Consider the following 12,816-nt stretch of genomic DNA (forward strand, 5'->3'; position numbering starts at 1 on the left):
AACAAACTGAATGAATGGAAGGAAAACGGACTCATCTCAGAGGAGGAAAGGAAATTTTTGATGGTGGAATACCCTATCACCCCCACCATATATTTCCTCCCCAAAGTTCATAAGACTCTGACAAAACCTCCCGGAAGACCCATAATCTCGAGTTGTGGCAGCCTGTACGAACATGTGTCCATCTTCGTTGATTATTTTTTGGCCCCGATAGTCCCTACTTTGAGCTCGTACATCAAAGACACGGGGGACTTCATGCGTATTTTGATGAATACTGAATGGCAGTCCAATTACTTATTAGTGACAATAGACGTCATCTCACTATACACATCAATAGAGCACGAGATAGGCGTGAAAGCGATACAGTACTTCTTACAGCAATGCCCAATAAAAGAACGAGAACACTCTAAGATGCTGATCGAAATGATCAGATTATGCCTCTATAACAATGTGTTCCTTTTTAACAAAAGGGTATACAGGCAGAAATGCGGGACAGCCATGGGAGTTTCTTTCTCTCCAAGCTATGCTAACCTCATGATGGGGTGGTGGGAGAGGAGCATAGCTTGGAGAGAAGAAAACGACCATTATATGGCACAAGTAGCGTTATGGCTACGCTTCATCGATGATCTCTTCCTATTATGGAAGGGAACAAGGTCTGAATTTCAAGACTTCTTTGATGAATTGAATAAGAACAATGTAGGTCTGCAGTTTACACACACCATCAGCAATAAGGAAGTGGTGTTCCTGGACACAAAAGTCTATGTTAACAACAACCAAATCCACACAACAACTCATAGGAAGGAAACAGCAACGAACAGCCTATTGCACGGACGCAGTTTCCATCCTCGAAAACTGAAACAAAGCATTCCATATGGAGAACTGCTAAGAATGGGAAGAAACTGTTCGGAAGAAACTGAAAAAGAAAAAAACTTCAGAGAAACTACAATAAGATTCTCACAACGAGGGTATAAATACCAAGACATCAAAAAAGGAGAATAAAAAGCCAGAAAGAAAACAAGAGCTGAAACCCCACTACCTACGCAAAAACCCAACAAACAGGACAAGGACAATGATAAAGAACCGCCAAGGATGATCGTCACGTACAGCAAAGAAAGCTATAAAATACAGACAATCCTAAAAAAATATTGGCATCTTATTCAAAAAGATCCTGACATAGGCAAAAACATTGGAGAGAGACCTCTAGTAACCTACAGGAGAGCACTGAACCTTTCGGATCACCTGGTGCACAGCCACTTTGAAAACACCAAAAAAACGAACAACTGGCTGTCAGACAAAAATAAAGGATTTGTAAGATGTAAAACCTGTAAAGCTTGCAAAATAGGAAAGAATGTCAAGACTGTAACAGATCCAGCGGGCAAAGCATTCACAATAAGGGAAAACATAACCTGTGAAACCAGTTTTGTGATATACATGCTCCAGTGCTATTGTGGAAAAAGATACATAGGCAGCACAACATGCATGCTAAAAAAGCGCATCCTAGAGCACATCCGTGCGATACAAAATGGGGACTCAACATATGCAATGGCCAAACATATAGCAAGCCACACCAATAAATCATGGCTAGATGTGCAATTTTTTGGTCTTGCAACGATTCCACAACATGAACGTGGCGGAAACAGAAAACTAAAACTACGCAGAATGGAATCAAAACTGATTATGAGGTTCAAGACCAAGATCCCGACAGGCTTGAATGGGGATGAGGAGCTTTATTTCCACTTGTAAAAACATTTTTTGACAACTCCTATACACAGCTAATGACTAAGTACTATTATGAACCGTGTCACTACAAGAGATATGTATATGAAAACAGTTCACAATTTCCAGAACTGCACATACACAGCAATTATTTGATTAATTGTACACATTTCTTTTTGGCTGACATCTCATGTAAGTTTTGTTTATGGCGACCAATTTGGGGCAGTGGCAAGGGCACTCAGCCCGAGTAACGAAAGAATTCTGCACACGTGAATGAAAAAACCTTTTAATCATTCTTTGTAAATGGGAACATGTTTATTATTTTTTACAAAAGGTGCAGTTTTTTGAACACTGCCAGGTTGCCAAAAGTGCAAATCTTGGGACTTCAATTACAATTAAGGCACTCAGCCACAATTAAGACATTCAAGCCAAAAATGTTTTTGTCTGAATTTTATGAATATGAAACCAGTGTAAAATTCATTATATTTGAAATGTCAGTGGAAATCCCACAACCAACTACATGTCCCACAATGCACTAAGTAACTACAATCACTTAAATACTGAAAGTGAAGTAGGACAATTGTTTATGCCGCCGTGAGAAGGAACCAGTAGGTTCGAAACGCGTAGGCTTGTACTTGTGCACTGAATAAATCTAAAAACTTCTAACTAACGGAGTGCTGGAATAATTCTTTTGTGTTAAATATATATACATATATATATATATATATATATATATATATATATATATATATATATATATATATATATATATATATATATATATATATTCACTGAAAAAACCATAGGTTTCATGAGTGGTTTTGTTAGCTGGACATTTCACTCGTACGAAACAATAGAAATTCCTCCGTTATAGTTAGTTGTGGTAACTATAACTTGCGCGCCCGCAATGCACTGCTGATGATGTCACATATTACATCATTCATGACATGGTCAGTGACATCACTGATGACATCATCCAGTGAATGTGGTTTTGTTTGAAATTTAAATATCTATTATATATATATACCAATCTGTATTGAAGATTGAGTGGATATATAACTGTCTGGATGGAGGATTTAGTAGCTGTCTGACTCTTTGTTTAAGTGAGTAATTAAATGTGTCTCACTAAATATATGGGTTAGTAATCAAACTATGTGAATGTGTGTATCACTGCCTCTGTTGTGGTATAATCTGCTGCATCAATTGGTCACTAACTACATGAGTGTCTATATTACTTATTGATTAGTTGGCTGAGTATTTGTAAGGGAGACTGAGGTATCTGTGGTTGGGTGGGGGATTTGTAACTCTATGCATAGTTGTATAAATGTTTGATTGTCTAGGCATATGGGTTTAGGAGTGTTTATGGAAACAATTGTTTGGGTGTCTGAGTGTGTTAATTTGTGTGTTGGTAAGTGAATATATGTGTCAGTGGTACATCTCCAATAAAGTAGAAAAATAAAAGGCATTGTATATGAGAGTTGGTGTATATAAATAAGTATACGTAAGAGTCAGTGATTGTGAGAGTAACTATATGAATGAGTGTATAATTGTCATAGTGATTTTTTAACATAGTAACTATGATTTACTATGTGTATGTATAAATCAGGTGTTGTGCGTATAACTGTAGGTGAATTAATGTAAGTGTGATTGATTCTTTTCATGAGTGAGTAGCATCACTGCATAACCGACTAGGATGACTGCTGATGTGTCAATGTCTATATAGGTGTATGAGTACATTTGATAGTGTTACCATTGATCAGAGACTGCATGTATAATTGATTCTGTGGGTGAATGGACAGTTGTGTGTGTAGACTTAGGAATCAGGGAGTGGGTATGTAGTAACTGGTATGTGTGTGTCAATGCTTTCAAATATGGTACTCTGTATTTTACAGTGAGATCAAAGGTTATACTAGTGTGTGATGAGGTGTATCAAATTGTCAGTTGGATGATGTAATTAGTGATGTCATCAGTAATGTCATTTAAGATGTCATCAGTGATGTCACTGACCATGTCATGAATGGTGTAATATGTGACATCATCAGCAGTGCATTGCGGGCGTACGAGTTATAGTTATCAGAACTAACTATAATGGAGGAATTTCTATGGTTTTGTACGAGTGAAATGTCCAGCTAACTATAACACTCATGAAACCTATGGTTTTTTCAGTGAATTTCAAAGGTTTTCTAAATGCTAATTCCTAACTATAACGTCTCTGAAACTCATTTTTTTCAGTGAATTTCAAAGGTTTTTTAAATGCTAATTTCTAACTATAACGTCTCTGAAACCTATGGTTTTTTCAGTGAATTTCAAAGGTTTTTAAATGCTAATTTGTAAATGCAATAGTAGTTATACCTATTTTTTTGTACTGAATTTCTACAGTTTATTAATTGTTTATTTATAAATATTTTATTTATTAAACAACATTATATATTTTTCTGAAAATTGCAAAAAAAATATTATAAAATTCAAAACTGAAATATTTTTAATTATGTTATTTTTTTGTTTTTAATATATTTATATAATGTTATTTTTTAATTTTTTGTTTCGAAATGTATTTGTGAGTTGCGCCCCAAAGCGTACCTACCGCAGCGGGTCTGAGTATTGTAGCTGCCATTTTGGAAAAGTCGTTAAGGATCCGCGTATGGTGAGCGACGAGTGCGTTTTTTTTTCAGTTACCTCATATACATACAATGTTACGTAGTGTGCGCGACCGGTATGCGATTGGTCCGCGACTCCTGCTCCCGTGCATTCGCGACACACGCATATTACAGTACGCAATGCTTGCGCGCTGGCGGGCCCCACGTAACGTCATATACGTGCTGGGGTGTGCTGGGTGCGCGACTTCCGTGGAATTTTTTATCTTCTAAAATGATATGTACGTGTCTTTAATGTACATATTAGGGCAAAAGATTATCTACGGTATTCATAAAAATAATATATTTCTACTTGTAATAAACGTATATTATTTTTAAATATATTTTCTCGAAGTCACGTCGGGTGTGCGCTTCGTGAGAGCGCGGTCCCATGCGACCTCAAAAAAAAAGATTTGATTGGTTCATAACATTTCCCACTGTAACTATTGAAGGACCGCATCCATTTTAATTATTCTATTTGGAGCAGTTGATGAGAGACATCTCTTCTTCTTCCAGAGCTGGAAGATCCACCCAAGCAGAGGCCAGAATAAGTGGTATGGAAAATTTTCACCTTTCCTGCCGGAGGAAAAAAGGTCAACGGAAGAAAAGTCACATGCTTACTGTGTGACAGGGTCCTGTTGCGAGGCAGTGACAAGAAATACTCCTGTGGAACAGTATGTATAAACATCTGTGGATCATTCACCCGAAGAATCTGGCACGAGAAGAAATGAGGCGTGGAGCAAAAAATCCACCACCAGGCATTGCTAGCAACTCCGGAGCGTCCACTTCAGCACCACCAGTAGACATTCGCCCAGGATTTGCTTTTCTGCAGCAGCACTGCACTAAGTGCAAAACCATCATCTGTTATGGTGAACAGTCAGTGGACGCTATTTGTGCAGCTCAACGGTACCACAAATGCACATTTTTTTTAGTTTTATTTGTTTTTGGAATGATGTTGAATTCCAAAATCTAACTGTTTACCTAGTTCCTTTTTTGTTCAATTTTTAAAAAAGCACCAAAAAAAATACAAAATTGTTAAAAAAACTACAAAAAAAATAGAAAACAAAAAACAGAAGGAAAAAAAAGCTCAGAACTACCTTATCTGGTTTAAAAAAAGAACTATAATTGCATGGTAATGTCTGAAAGTTTGGTTGAATGTATCTGTAGAGCATGATTGACTGAAAGAATGCATTAGTACTGTATGGTGAATTTATAGGGGCAGATCTATGAGAAAGTGCTGCAGCGTGACACTGCAAGTCCTTTAGCTGCACCGCGCTGCGGAACTTCTGAAGCACAGGGATGTGACATATTTACATGAATATGTCGCAATTCTCTTCTACTATCTCTCTACTACTCGCTCTCTACTTCTTGCTCTCTACTACTTTCCACTACTCACTCTCCACTACTCACTCTCTACTACTCGCTCTCTACTACTCACTCTCTGCTGCTCACTCTGTACTACTCACTCTCTACTTCTCTACTACTCTCTCTACTACTCACTCTCTACTACTCTCTTCTACTCACTCTCCACTACTCACTACTACTCACTCTACTACTCTTTACTACTCTCTACCACTCACTCTCTACTACTCTGCTACTCACTACTACTCACTCTCTACTACTCACTCTACTACTCTCTACTACTCACTCTATCCTACTCTCCACTACTCACTCTCTACTACTCACTCTCTACTACTCGCTTTCTACTACTCTCCACTAATCACTCTACTACTCACTCTCTACTACTCTCTAGTACTCTACTACTCTCTCTACTACTCACTCTACTACTCTCTCGACTACTCACTCTCTAATACTCTCTACTAGTCACTCTCTACTACTCACTCTCTGCTACTCTTTACTACTCACTCTCTACTACTCACTCTCTACTACTCTCTACGACTTACTCTCTACTACTCTCTACTACTCACTCTCTACTACTCTCTTTACTACTCTCTCTACTACTCACTCCTACTCACTCTACTACTCACTCTACTCACTCTCTACTACTTACTCTCTACTATTCACTACTGCTCACTCTCTACTACTCTCTACTAATCACTCTCTACTACTCTCTACACTACTCTCTACTACTCACTGTCTACTACTCACACTCTACTACTCTCTACTGCTCACTCTCTGCTACTCTCTACTACTCACTCTCTAATCTCTATTACTCACTCTCTACTCTCTACCTCTCTCTACTACTCTCTACCTCTCTACACCTCTACACCTCTACCTCTACATCTCTAGCCTCTCTACCTCTCTCTACACGCACATTTATCTATGCATATATATGCATTTATATATATGTGTATATATATATATACATACATATATAAACATCTATATTATCTGCATATCTATATAAATATAAATGAATGCTTACATATACATATATGCATACATATGCATGTTATGTACATGAAAGTTTGAAGAACACTAATAACAGAACTGCTTTAACTTAAACAAGGGCGAGACCTATTGCATTTTCAGTGCTTGTTTTCTTTGGTTCCATCCAAGAGGGTATTCAGATGTGTCATACATTTGCCATAAATTCTGAATGTCCGCACTCTAGTTGCTCGTTAGATCATTGTAGTAAAGCTACTGCTCACCAGGGAAGTCTGCTGCTGGTGTTCAAAGTGCATGTTTCAGTCTGCATGTTAGAATTCTTTAATTAAATAGAAGAGGATTTGAGTGTTCCATACTTTTGTCATAAGTAGGACTGTTTGTGCTCTAGTTGTTCTTTAGAACACTCTGAGACTTTCTGTCATTGGGCTATACTTCGGCTACATCTGGGTGATATTTGTGTTACATTTGGGCTCTTTTCTCTCTGGTGGCCATCTTGGGGGACCTATTTGTTATGAACTTTCCTAATTTCCTTATTTACTACAGTCTACTCAGTAGGAAATACTTTCAGTATTTTACACTCTAGTTGCTCATTAGATCACTGTAGTAAAGCTACTGCTCACCAGGGAAGTCTGCTGCTGGTTTTGTAAGTACATGTTTCAGTCTGCATGTCGGAATTTTTTTTAATGAAATAGAAGAGGATTTGAGAAGTCACTCAAAATGTGCCCCAAGTTTTCTTTCTGCAGCACTAATCATACTTTCTATGGCAAAATGAACCCCCTCATTTTGTTCCTTTTCAAATTAAATGTTTTAAGAGTTACCACTTTATTCCAATCAAGATGGCTTCAGGTGTGCTATACCTTTGTCATAAGTAAGGCTGTTAGCACTCTAGTTGTTCTTTAGAACACACTGGGAAGCTGCAGTAGAACGCAAAGGAATCAACTGACAGTCTCTGCCCTTGTAGGATGTACATGTTTTACTGAGAATGTCAGACTTCATTCTCACATGACTGAGAAAGATAATGTGAATTTACAGAAAATATGCTCTCAGTTTAGCTTATAGATCACCTTCCAAACCTCCGTGGGAAAAGCATGAGAAAATGATTTTCTTTCAAACATGATTCATGATATCCCAGCAGACGGTTTTTTCACATGGTAAAATCACCTTAGAACACACCACAATTCCTAAAATGAGTATGACACCATCAACAAATGATTTATAATGTAACCAAAGTCTTAAAATTTATTTTAGTGTTTTATAGAGCGCCCACCAGACCTGTGAAGGTATCAGAGCGCTTTTCAGGATTGACAGGTGGTATTCAAAAGACTTAGGGGCCTATTACGCTGTCGGGCAGATCGCCACTGCCATGGTGGCGGTGACGATCCGCCCGACATAAATGCCCCCCATTTCCCCCCCCGCCATATTACTATTGTGTGGGGGACTGCGGCGGACGTGAACACCGTCCGCCGTTTTTCCAACCCGGTCACTTTGCCGCCGGGGCGGAAAATGTTTAATATGGTGGCGGTGTCTATGAGACAACGCCAGCCATATTATGATGGGCGCCTTTCCATTGCCGCCACGGAAAGGCATGTGGAGACTCCATGCGGGGGCCCATTGCAGGCCCCCGGGGGGAATGGGGGTGCACATGGGGGGTACCTATGGTACCCCCGCATTTCAAAGTGCAACATGGCAGGTGCCTGTCATGTTGTGCTTTGAAATGCACAACGTGCATTTTTACCATTGCGGCAAGCGGCGCTCTCTGCACCGCCCGCCGCAATGGTAAAAATACAGGATGCATCCACCTGTGTGGGGGGCGAATCCTAATGCTCAAGGCGGGACCGCCGCTCCTATGGCGGGCGGTCCCATTTTGCACGAGGATGGCGGGCGGGCAAGGTCCGCCCGCCATCCTAATGGGGCCCTTAGTAGGGGAAGGAGCCATTGGGATAAAGACAGGTAGGAACAATATATAGGGAAAACAAGCAGTCTCAATACCCGGATTCATTTGGAATAAGAACAAGTCGATACATTGAACAAGAAAAAAAGCAGTCTCAAATCCCGGGTGGGATGCCCAGAAGAGCTCGGTAATGCCGTAGTGGTGGGTGGAACCAGGTCGCGCAGGTGATTGTAATGTGAGCATTAGGAGAGGAATTTGCCAATTAGGAAAGTTTTGGCCTCCTTTTTGAAGCGTGCCAAAGACGATGGTCTTCTGATGACGGGCGGTAGTGAGTTCTATATTCTTGGGGCAGCCCTAGAGAAGGCCCGATTGAAAACATGGTGCTCCGACCAAACACAAAAACAATATTGTCATCTGGTTGCAGCTTTGAGGGATTACCATAATTTACATTGTAACACTTTGAATATGACATGGCATCTTAAGAAACTCACGTAAAACAAAATGGAGAATGAAAATAAATGCTGATACGAAAAAAGCTAAAAAACAAATACATATGATCACGTGGACTCCTTTAGAAATCTGTGCTAGTGCAACAATATAACGAAATTGAAAAAGATGACATTATGAAAAAGAGAATGTTAAAAACATGCTGATCTGAAAGTAGCGATAGCAAACATTAATAGTAAGAAGTGGAAAAATATGAGGACACATTTAAAATGCTGATGCAATGCTGATACAAAAATAAAATATTGCCAAGGCTGCAGTCGGAGGCACAATGCACAGACACCAGGGGAAAGTGTGCATTACTACATTTTGGCGCTGATTTATCTTCGGTTGAGCACTCACCAACTATTTGTAACATACTGGTATAGAAATACTTGCGGTGCTTGGAAGCGCATTCCCCCTTCAGACCGCAGTGCAACATGTTAAAGCATCCTGCTGAGAACGATTGTGGCGATCATTATGAAGAGGAAGACGTCCGAAGGCTGCTGCATAGCATTTCGACAATATTCCTTATTTTCTGGACTGATTTTAGCAGAGCTTTTGTGTATGCACATGGTTAACTGTAAGGCTGTGCAGTATGCTGCATATGTATGCTAAAGGCTGTTACAGGGAGTGTCATAGAGTGGGGGTTAGGATGGGACGGGTCTTCTGCGTTCTTGCCCTCGGTGTTTCATTAGAGACAGCGCACAAAAAGACCCTTCACACCGTCTAAAGGAAAAAACAAAATTTAAAATTAAAGCTCCGGCAGCGGACAGAAGCCAATTTAAGCAGCCTGCTCTGTTTGCTCCCTTCCTTCAGGGGGTTTCACAATGGTGGTGGAACATGCCTTCAGTTCATAGGGGAAGAGGCACAGTACTTAAAAAAACAAAGGCACATGGCCACCGAATCGGCCACCATGCTGTGTGACAAAGCGTGGTGGCCGTGAAGCGGGTGCAGCGCGGTAGGTAGCTGCATATTAATGCACACTGAACATGAGAACAAAACATGGGCACTAATGGGAAGTGCTTGTCCCAATTTAAAACAAGCAGGAGATGGAAATGCACAGTACAGGGCCCCCCTGAACGAGCCTGATGAGCAGAAAACAGAGAAATGCAAATGTTGTGTGTGTTTGTTAGTTCGAAAGCCAAAGCGGGAGGGGGAAGTGCATTGAACAGGCACCTCGGTACATGTCTAATGAGCAGGAAAAAAAAAGAAAAGCCATGCATATTAACTCAAAAGCGAAACGTCAACAAAAAAGAGTGCCCACAAGGTTTCGTTAATAAAATGATGAGTAAGAGCACAAAAAACAGGGGTAGTCTTTATGGGAAGTTCAAAAGTCCAAAAGGAGGGACTATTAGGTGTATTTATCAATCAAAAGTCGGCATTTAAAAACGACAGTAAGAGGCACGAATGAAAAAGATGGGTGGCTCTTGAAGCCCATATTCTAGATACAGCAGGTCTCAAAGAAAAAACTCATGCGCTGCCTAGGCTAGACCTAAAAATCTCAAACCTGTATGTGACTAGGAAAACCTTAAGAAGGAAACAACTTAAGTGCCTAAACCTATACAGGTAGCAACAGACGCCTTAGATTGGGTCTAGCATTGCTGCGTTCCAATATTTCGAATATATGTACTGGAACTATTCATTCCATTTTGTCCATATTTGTGACCATTTCTTTGGACATCCCCTGGATACATAGACTGTTTTTTTCCCTAAACATACACCAATCCATGTCCTGTTTCCACAATGACCGAATTTGTAAGAGTCGGTATTTACCGAGAGGGTAAATACCAAATCGGTATTCCCCATTGATTCCTATGGGCTTTGGAGCCCATAGGAATCAACGGGAAATACTGATTCGGTATTTCCCGAATCGGTAAATACCGAATCCAGCAAGGGTGCAGGGGGTGTCACTTTGACACCCTCTAGCACCCCAAGTGCAGGCTTGTGTGCCATGTGACACACATACATGCCCTAAGGGCATGTCTGTGTGTCTCATGGCACAGGTGTGCATGCACAGATGTGCATGCACACCTGAATTCGGTATTTTACCACCCAATAGGATTGGGTGGTAAAATACCGACTCATAAGGGCCTGTGGCACTCTGTGGAGTGCCACCTACATCTTGATTTACCGATTCGGTAAAATTACCGATTCAGGGCCATATGTAGGTAAATGGCATTTACCGAATCGTAAATACCGAATTTTACCGATTCGGTATTGACAATTCGGTAAATGCCATGTAGGTAATAATTCTTTAAATATTACCGAATCGGTAATATTCGGTAATTACCGATTCGGTAATTGCCATTGATTCCTATGGGCCTGTAGGCCCATAGGAATCAATGGCAATTACCGAATCGGTAATTTTACCGATTTGTCAAGGGGGACAGGGTGTCACTTTGACACCCTGCTGCACCCCTGATTGTGGCTTGTGTGCAATGTGACATACATACATGCGCTTAGGGCATGTATGTGTGCCACATGGCACAGGTGTACATGCACAGATGTGCATGTACACAGAAATTCGTTATTTACCATGCCATTGTATTTCATGGTAAATAACGAATTTCTAAGGGCCTGTGGCACTGTTTCCAGTGGCACCTACATCCCAAATTACCGATTCTGTACATTTACCGATTCTGTAATTTACTGATTCTGTAAAATTACCAATTCGGTAAATATACAGAATCGGTAATTTTCAGGCCCCCTACATCTGGAAGTACAAATACCGGTCGGTAACGGCCGAAATCGGCCGTTACCGACTGGTATTTGTCCACCTACATATGGCCCTCAGTATTTTACAGAATCGGTAAATTTACCGATTCGGTAAATTTACCGATTCTGTAAAATAATGGCCCCTACATCTCAATCACCAATTACGGGTCGGTAACGGCCGAATTCGGCCGTTACCGACCGGTAATTGGCGACCTACATCTGGCCCTTGGTGCCCTAAATCTAACAAGCACTCACAATTAAATCATTTTAAATGCATAAACTATTCAAATTGTCTACGCATTTCTAAATAAAGGACTGTGTATTTCTGTCCAGTAGAGTAGCTCAGTTTCTGATAACATCAAAAACCTAGAGGAAATGTTGGAGGGACTGGTAACTGGGTTAGGTGAGCGTTTACTGGTGATGCCACGCTAAATATAAATTTACGATTTGTCAGTAGGTGAAAATGTCATGTTTGTAACACTACTAAAATAAAAGAAACATTGCCTAACCTATGGCTGATTTAAAACAGGAACACGTACCTCTCGGGCCTGCACATGACAGGCACATTTTGAGCACTGTCCACAAGGTGCAGATAATGAAAATGATGACCTAATGTGTGTGCTTTTATAGGAGTCTCCTTCTGCCCCACATGCTGAAGTAGAATCCAATAAAGTGTACAAGAACGTTGGAATTAATCTCAGCCACTGGTAATCACAGCCTCCCAATCCATCGTTATTTTGCAGAACATGCCACCTCTGCTTGGACCCAGCCCTAAACATATCAGTCTTGACCCTGCTCCACTGGGAAGTGGAGCCCAAACTGCCAGACCAGGTTCATAACGATGGACTGGCGCAGGGTTAAAAGTGTTAAGTGGATTAATTAGATCTTCAATGTGTCTGGGGGAACGGGACAAATGCGAGTCAAAAAGTGCCACAAAAATATCACCAAAAACACAATTTTATGCCGCAAAATTTCTACTTTTCCTGCTGCAAAATTTGCCTATCTATTGCCGCAATATCCAGGGGAGTC

General features: G+C 40.4%; 1 protein-coding gene across 2 annotated transcripts in view; it reads left to right on the plus strand.

Moving 5' to 3' along the window:
• The window catches only part of LOC147710516 (ectonucleoside triphosphate diphosphohydrolase 8-like), a 615,095-nt gene that overhangs the window by 146,109 nt on the left and 456,170 nt on the right, over window positions 1-12,816 (plus strand). The window lies entirely within an intron of this gene.

This window comes from Lissotriton vulgaris, chromosome 5 (genome assembly GCF_964263255.1).
Source record: "Lissotriton vulgaris chromosome 5, aLisVul1.2, whole genome shotgun sequence".
NCBI classification, from domain to species: domain Eukaryota; kingdom Metazoa; phylum Chordata; class Amphibia; order Caudata; family Salamandridae; genus Lissotriton; species Lissotriton vulgaris.